The following is a 9,685-nucleotide window of genomic DNA, read 5'->3' as shown; positions in this document are numbered from 1 at the left end:
ACTATATTATTTTTTAAGCCAATTGATAAAAGTTCTTTGGAAGCTTCAAGTTATCATCCACCGGCCCTAAAGAGGGCCCTTCCAAGGTCACAGTTTGTAAGGGCGCAATAATACAAACAAGGATCAGTGATCTAGACAGTTCTAATAATATGAAACATAAAAAACATTGTAATGACTAATTCCAGAGTGATCATTGATATCTATCCTAAAAGATCTAGGATGGCTTTCATAACAACATATGCTGTTAATAAGAACAACTTTTTTACAAGGAAAGCAAAAGCATTGGAATATATAATTAAAACTAACAATACTCTTCCCTTTGTAAATTATTATCCATTATTAATGATTAGTTTCAAACATGCAAGATCATGAAGGGATATGTTACAAATAACAGATCTAGCCCATTGCTATATAAGAGGAATGGCTACAGAAATCACACCCAGGGTGTGGTTTAAATGTAGTGGTTGTGTTACCTGTAATAGACTAATAGCAAGGAAGTATTTTCATCACCTTAGACATATTAAGAAGTACCACTATACCATTGTTTACATGCTACATTTCCCATGTAGCATGTTTTATATAGGAAAAACCTGTGACAATTTATGAGTGAGAATGGCCACTCACGGGAGTGCTTTTCAAACTGACACACAGGATAAAAAAATCAGAGCAACGATTTGCTCCTCACTTCAGGGCAATCAGACGTAATGTATTGGATTCAAGATACATCATCATTGATCATGTCCCTCCTTTGATGTATGAAGGTGACAAAGCACATATCCTGGTGGACTTATATACAGTATTTTACACTTTATCTTCTATGTGGCTAAACACCTTCATATTTACAAAAACTATTTACGGTGCGCCTCTATAGCCCACTTAAAGGGATATACAGTCTTAAAGTTAAGAGAAATAATAATAGTATTTTAAATATTTATAATATGAATACTTTAATTACATACTTATTTAAATAACCACTCTTAATTGTAGACGTTAAACTCAAGAAGGGTTAGTGTAATATATCTTTCTTATTATATAATGTTCGTACAAAACACTGATCCTTAGTATACTTAGTAATAAATGAGCTAAAATGTAATAAACAAATAGTTATATAGAATATATATTTCAATATCAAAATTAGGGGGGACTAATCATATCCAAGTAAACGCTCTGGATCCCATGCACTATATACTTATTTAATTGTAACTTCTTGCTATCCCATTATAACACTCCTAAACCCTAAAAAATATGACCATAAGTATATTCATAATATTATCATTACTAGACTAGACAGTTGCTCAATTGTTTTATATCTTCAAAAAGTGCTTTAGATTAGTGTAATAATAAATCAATCAGATGGAGGATGATTAGTCAAAGATACTAGTATTTTAACTAGAAATAGAGGAGGAAAGTACGGATTAACACCAAAAGTTAATCAGATCACTTTCGATATTCATGCCATTTGGACTTCGTGTATATAATTTAAATATCCAAAAAGCCTCCTTTTTATACAATTCCATAATCCTATTTCCTCCTCTAGGTTTATTCTTAACCAGATCAATAATCATCCAAACAAATGAATTGATATTTTTGTCATGCTCATGTATAAAGTGCTTTGACGCACCAGTGGCCAATCTACCTCTTTCTATGTCATTGAGGTGCTCTCGTATACGTTCTCGGACCTCACGTGTTGTGCACCCCACATATTGCTTTTTGCATGAGGTGCACGTTATGACATAGATTGCAAAATCAGAGCGACAGTTGGTGTAGTAATTGCAATCAAATACCCGCTGTGTATAATTAGATTGAAACACTTTACCAACCGTAGTATGGTTGCATGCTGTACAACTATGTAGGCCACATTTATAGTGGCCTTTACAGCTCAACCAACTGCTCTTTTTGGGGGGTTTTCTTAGGGCACTGGGTGAGACCATGTTACATATAGTAACATTTCTCCTTGAGGGCATCATCAGCCTTGAGAATAGGCAAATTTCTCCTAACTATCTCACAGACCTCTCTATATTGATTGGAATATGTGGTGATAAAAGATATATCACTATTCCCTCTTGTCTTTGTAGATTTTTTGGGCTTTAACAATTCTACTCTTGGTATACTCTGCACTTCAAAGAAAGCTTTTCGAATAGGCCCATCAGGGTAACCCCTTGCTTTGAGCCTTTTCCATAAGGCCCTGCTCTCCGCCTGGAAATCCTCCTCTCGAGAACAGTTCCGTTTTATCTGAATAAATTGTCCCTTGGCCACACCATAGTTCATATGGCGTGGGTGACAACTCCTGGCGTGTAGCAGGGCATTAGCTGAAATCGGTTTCACATAAAGTGCAGAATTAACCATATTGTCCTGCCTATCTCCTTCCAAAACCACATCCAAATAAGACACCTTCTCTTTATTATAAACATATGTAAACTGTAAACCTGCTTCGTTGATGTTTAGATACTCAACAAACTGTTGACCCTCTTCTTCAGAGCCAGACCAGACCAATAGCAGGTCATCAATGTAGCGCTTGTATGCCACAATCGAGTCCCTAAATGGATTGGCATCTGCATAGACGTGGGACAGCTCCCACCAACCCATATAGAGGTAGGCGAAAGCTGGGGCAAATTTAGCCCCCATGGCCATCCCACGTCTCTGCAGATAGAACAGTCCATTGAACAATCATAGTCACTAAAGCTATCTAGCATGACCTTAACAGCATCCAGCCCTTCTTTGTGTGGTATGGCCGAATAAAGGCCCACTACGTCTATGGTGAGCCAACTGTAGTTCACTTCCCAATCTAAGCCATCAATCAAATTAAGCAAGTGTTTAGTGTCTTGGAGGTATGAAGGAAGCCTCCAGACGATGGGCTGGAGAAGGGTTTCAACCCAATTTGATAGGTTCTCAAACAAGGAGCCTATCCCAGACACTATCGGTCGTCCTTTGACATCCTCAATAGACTTGTGCACCTTCGGCAGATGGTGGAAGATCGGAGTAACCGGTTCCTCCACCATCAAGTACTCGAAAGTCACAAGATCAATTACTCTCAATTCCAGCCCATCGTCTAGAAGGTCCCTCAGTTCCTTCTGAAAAGCAAATACAGGGTTGCCCGACAAAACCACATATACCTCTTGGTCCTCAAGCTGTCTCAGGGCCTCCTTGATATAGGATGATCTGTCCATTATTACAATGGAACCACCCTTATCAGAGTTTTTAATCACTATATCATCCCTCTCTCTTAACTGTTTGAGACCAGTTTTCTGTTTGAATGTTAGATTTTCCTTAGTATTTTTACATTGAGCCTTCAATTTTACCAGATCCTTCTCCACCCTTCTATGGAATTGTTCTAGGATCCTACCTCTACTCTGTGTGGGGTAAAATATTGACTTCGGCTTAAAGCCTTAAAGCCTGTATGGGAACTTATCACATTCATTGATTGATTACTGTCTCGTTCCAGTTGATACAATGTTATAAAATCAACCGCATCTTTAACCTGAAAATGGTCATTCTCTATTGTTTTATCTATGCAATCCCGTATTGACACATCCTCATGCTGTACATTCTCTGTGACAAAAAACTTTTTTAATGTTAAGTTACGAATAAGCTTGTTAACATCAAGAAGCATTTCAAATATGTCAAAATCTGTAGAAGGTACAAAATTTAAGCCAAGTTTAAGTACTTCCAATTCTGAATCACTTAGTGCTATTGAAGACAGATTAATTATTTTCAGATTTTGTATCTGTTCTGTCTGCCCCTCCTGAGGGTGTATCTTTCTCTCTGATCTAGGGACTGTAATTCCCCCTGTGTTGTTTGCAACTTGGGCACAGTCCCTCTCCCCCTTCCTCCCCCTCCTCCCTGTCCTGCCCCTACCTCGTGAAAAACCTGTGATTGATCTAGATGTGTATTTTGTTTAGGCTGCTTCTCACTGTCTAGTGCTTTCACGTATCTATTTCTATGTGTAGTTTTGTTCTTTGGTTTCAATATACCACCAGTAGTGTTAACAGGTAGGGAAGGGGGTAATATGGCGGGATGTAAATCTGTAAGAGACACTACATTAGAATCATTAATCTGTTCCCCCTCATCTGAGGACGGTCCACTGGTTCTAAAGTCCACAAAATCCTGAATCTCCACTTCATCGTTAGACTCAGGATCAGTGTCAGAAAAGGTCACTTGTTTTTTCATTGTTGTCTGTTGTTGGCCACTCGTTCCCTTTAGTTCAGGGTCACCCCCTTTCCTCTGTCTACGTTGTCGTCTGTTCCTTCTGTTAGATTGTGAACCATTTGAATAAACTCTATTTAGGGTATAATCCTCAGAGTCTCTAGTGAATTTGCGAAACTTAAGTTTATCAATGTCTTTCTTCATGTTGTCTACAGTCTGTCTCAGCAGATTATCAAGATTTTCATAATGGCTGTGGTCTACAAACTGATTGAGATCTTTCTGTATGTTTTGTATTAGTTGCCTAGCTTCAATTAGCTTCTGTTCTTTATGTCAATAATAAAGTTATTAATCCCTAAACCTAAGTCTAACCCTAACCCTAACCCCCCTAACTTAAATATAATTTAAATTAAACAAAATTAATTTAACATAATTAAATAAATGAATCCTATTTAAAACTAAATACTTACCTATAAAATAAACCCTAAGCGAGCTACAATATAACTATTAGTTACATTGTAGCTACCTTAGGATTTATTTTTATTTTACAGGCAACTTTGTATTTATTTTAACTAGGTACAATAGTTATTAACTATTTAATAACTACCTAGCTAAAATAATACATTTGTAATTTAGTATAGGGTAGGGAAATTTTATTATTTTGGGGTTTTTTTTTATTTTATTAGGGGGATTAGATTAGGATTAATTAGTTTAAAATTCTTGTAATTCTTTTTTTATTTTCTGTAATTTAGTTGGGTGGGTTTTCCGTAATTTAGTTTATTTCATTTAATTGTAATTAATTGTAGGTAGTTTAGGTAGTTAGTTTAATGATAGTGTAGTGTTAGGTGTAATTGTAACTTAGGTTAGGATTTATTTTACAGGTAATTTTGTCTTTATTTTAGCTAGGTAGTTATTAAATAGTTAATAACTATTTAATAACTATTTTACCTAGTTAAAATAAATACAAACTTACCTGTAAAATAAATATAAACCCTAAGCTAGCTACAATGTAACTATTAGTTATATTGTAGCTATCTTAATCTTAGGTTTTATTTTATAGGTAAGTATTTAATTTTAAATAGGATTAATTTATTTAATTATGTTAAATTAATTTCGTTTAATTTAAATTATATTTAAGTTAGGGGGGTTAGGGTTAGACTTAGGTTTAGGGGTTAATAAATTTATTATAGTAGCGGCGACGTTGGGGTCGGAAGATTAGGGGTTAATAAATGTATGTAGGTGTCGGCGACGTTCGGGGGGGGGGGGGGGCAGATTAGGGGTTAATAAAATGTAACTAGTGTTTGCGAGGCAGAAGTGCGGCGGTTTAGGGGTTAATACATTTATTAAAGTAGCGCCGATGTCCGGTCGGCAGATTAGGGGTTAATAATTGTAGGTAGGTGGCAGCGACATTGGGGGTGGCAGAGTTTGCGATGTGGGGGGGCCTCAGTTTAGGGGTTAACAGGTAGTTTATGGGTGTTCGTGTACTTTGTAGCACTTTAGTTAAGAGCTTTATGTTCCGTCGTTAGCCCATAAAACTCTCTACCGCTCACTTCTTCCAAGACTCGTAATACCAGCCGGCTAGATTTAGAGTTTTGTCGGTAAAGACCCACGTAGCTAACGCCGGCTTTTTTCTGGCCGCACCATAAAAATAACTCTGGTATTGAGAGTCCACATAAAGGCTGCGTTAGGCTCCAAAAAAGGAGCGTAGAGCATTTTTAACGCAGCTTCAACTCTCGATACCAGAGTTGCTTACGCAAGCGGCCAGCCTCAAAAACGTGCTCGTGCACGATTCCCCCATAGAAAACAATGGGGCTGTTTGAGCTGAAAAAAAACCTAACACCTGCAAAAAAGCCGCGTTCAGCTCCTAACGCAGCCCCATTGTTTGCTATGCGGAAACACTTCCTACGTCTGCACCTAACACTCTAACATGTACCCCGAGTCTAAACACCCCTAACCTTACACTTATTAACCCCTAATCTGCCGCCCCCGCTATCGCTGACCCCTGCATATTATTATTAACCCCTAATCTGCCGCTCCGTAAACCGCCGCTACTTACATTATCCCTATGTACCCCTAATCTGCTGCCCTAACATCGCCGACCCCTATATTATATTTATTAACCCCTAATCTGCCCCCCACAACGTCGCCTCCACCTGCCTACACATATTAACCCCTAATCTGCCGAGCGGACCGCACCGCTACTATAATAAAGTTATTAACCCCTAATCCGCCTCACTAACCCTATAATAAATAGTATTAACCCCTAATCTGCCCTCCCTAACATCGCCGACACCTAACTTCAATTATTAACCACTAATCTGCCGACTGGAGCTCACCGCTATTCTAATAAATGTATTAACCCCTAAAGCTAAGTCTAACCCTAACACTAACACCCCCCTAAGTTAAATATAATTTTAATCTAACGAAATTAATTAACTCTTATTAAATAAATTATTCCTATTTAAAGCTAAATACTTACCTGTAAAATAAATCCTAATATAGCTACAATATAAATTATAATTACATTGTAGCTATTTTAGGATTAATATTTATTTTACAGGCAACTTTGTAATTATTTTAACCATGTACAATAGCTATTAAATAGTTAAGAACTATTTAATAGTTACCTAGTTAAAATAATTACAACATTACCTGTAAAATAAATCCTAACCTAAGTTACAATTAAACCTAACACTACACTATCAATAAATTAATTAAATACAATATCTACAAATAACTACAATGAAATAAACTAACTAAAGTACAAAAAATAAAAAAGAACTAAGTTACAAAAAATAAAAAAATATCTACAAACATAAGAAAAATATTACAACAATTTTAAACTAATTACACCTACTCTAAGCCCCCTAATAAAACAACAAAGCCCCCCCCCAAAAAAATGCCCTACCCTATTCTAAATTACTAAAGTTAAAAGCTCTTTTACCTTACCATCCCTGAACAGGGCCCTTTGTGGGGCATGCCCCAAGAAGTTCAGCTCTTTTGCCTGTAAAAAAAACATACAATACCCCCCCCAACATTACAACCCACCACCCACATACCCCTAATCTAACCCAAACCCCCTTAAATAAACCTAACACTAAGCCCCTGAAGATCTTCCTACCTTATCTTCACCATACCAGGTTCACCGGTCCGTCCTGAAGAGCTCCTCCGATGTCCTGATCCAAGCCCAAGCGGGGGGCTAAAGATGTCCATGATCCGGTAGAAGTCTTCATCCAAGCGGGGCAGAAGAGGTCTTCCATCCGATTGAAGTCTTCATCCAAGCGGGGCAGAAGAGGTCTTCCATCCGATTGAAGTCTTCACCCGGAATTAAGGTAGGAATATTCGATCAGCCAATAGAATGCGAGCTCAATCTGATTGGCTGATTGGATCAGCCAATCGGATTGAACTTGATTCTGATTGGCTGATTCCATCAGCCAATCAGAATATTCCTACCTTAATTCCGATTGGCTGATAGAATCCTATCAGCCAATCGGAATTCGAGGGACGCCATCTTGGATGACGTCATTTAAAGGAACCGCCATTCGTCATTCAGTCGTCGGCCAGGATGGATGTTCCGCGTCGGAGGTCTTCAGGATGCTGCCGCTCCGCTCCAGATGGATGTCGATAGAAGATGCCGCCTGGATGAAGACTTCAATCGGATGGAAGACCTCTTCTGCCCTGCTTGGATGAAGACTTCAATCGGATGGAAGACCTCTTCTGCCCCGCTTGGATGAAGACTTCTACCGGATCATGGACATCTTCAGCCCCCCGCTTGGGCTTGGATCAGGACATCGGAGGAGCTCTTCAGGACGGATCGGTGAACCTGGTATGGTGAAGATAAGGTAGGAAGATCTTCAGGGGCTTAGTGTTAGGTTTATTTAAGGGGGGTTTGGGTTAGATTAGGTGTATGTGGGTGGTGGGTTGTAATGTTGGGGGGGGTATTGTATGGTTTTTTTACAGGCAAAAGAGCTGAACTTCTTGGGGCATGCCCCGCAAAGGGCCCTGTTCAGGGCTGGTAAGGTAAAAGAGCTTTTAACTTTAGTAATTTAGAATAGGGTAGGGCATTTTTTATTTTGGGGGGCTTTCTTATTTTATTAGGGGGCTTAGAGTAGGTGTAATTAGTTTAAAATTGTTGTAATATTTTTCTTATGTTTGTAAATATTTTTTTATTTTTTGTAACTTAGTTCTTTTTTATTTTTTGTACTTTAGTTAGTTTATTTCATTGTAGTTATTTGTAGATATTGTATTTAATTAATGTATTGATAGTGTAGTGTTAGGTTTAATTGTAGGTAATTGTAGGTATTTTATTTAATTAATTTAATGATAGTATAGTGTTAGGTTTAATTGTAACTTAGGTTAGGATTTATTTTACAGGTAATTTTGTAATTATTTTAACTAGGTAACTATTAAATAGTTCTTAACTATTTAATAGCTATTGTACCTGGTTAAAATAATTACAAAGTTGCCTTTAAAATAAATATTAATACTAAAATAGCTACAATGTAATTATAATTTATATTGTAGCTATATTAGGATTTATTTTACAGGTAAGTATTTAGCTTTAAATCGGAATAATTTATTTAATAAGAGTTAATTAATTTCGTTAGATTAAAATTATATTTAAGTTAGGGAGGTGTTAGTGTTAGGGTTAGACTTAGCTTTAGGGGTTAATATATTTATTAGAATAGCGGTGAGCTCCGGTCGGCAGATTAGGGGTTAATAATTGAAGTTAGGTGTCGGCGATGTTAGGGAGGGCAGATTAGGGGTTAATACTATTTATTATAGGGTTAGTGAGGCAGATTAGGGGTTAATAACTTTATTATAGTAGCGGTGCGGTCCGCTCGGCAGATTAGGGGTTAATAAGTGTAGGCAGGTGGAGGCGACATTGAGGGGGGCAGATTAGGGGTTAATAAATATAATATAGGGGTCGGCGGTGTTAGGGGCAGCAGATTAGGGGTACATAAGGATAACGTAGGTGGCGGCGCTTTGCGGTCGGCAGATTAGGGGTTAATAAGTGTAGGTAGCTGGCGGCGACGTTGTGGGGGGCAGATTAGGGGTTAATAAATATAATATAGGGGTTGGCGGTGTTAGGGGCAGCAGATTAGGGGTACATAAGGATAACGTAGTTGGCGGTCGGCAGATTAGGGGTTAAAAAAATTTAATCGAGTTGCGGCGATGTGGGGGGCGACCTCGGTTTAGGGGTACATAGGTAGTTTATGGGTGTTAGTGTACTTTAGAGTACAGTAGTTAAGAGCTGTATAAACCGGCGTTAGCCCAGAAAGCTCTTAACTACTGACTTTTTTCCTGCGGCTGGAGTTTTGTCGTTAGATTTCTAACGCTCACTTCAGACACGACTCTAAATACCGGAGTTAGAAAAATCCCATTGAAAAGATAGGATACGCAATTGACGTAAGGGGATCTGCGGTATGGAAAAGTCGCGGCTGAAAAGTGAGCGTTAGACCCTTTTTTGAGTGACTCTAAATACCGGAGGTAGCCTAAAACCAGCGTTAGGAGCCTCTAACGCTGGTTTTCACGGCTAACGCCA

The sequence above is a fragment of the Bombina bombina genome, chromosome 1, assembly GCF_027579735.1.
Source record: "Bombina bombina isolate aBomBom1 chromosome 1, aBomBom1.pri, whole genome shotgun sequence".
In the NCBI taxonomy this organism is placed as follows: Eukaryota; Metazoa; Chordata; class Amphibia; order Anura; family Bombinatoridae; genus Bombina; species Bombina bombina.
Note: the sequence above shows the minus strand (reverse complement) of the source record.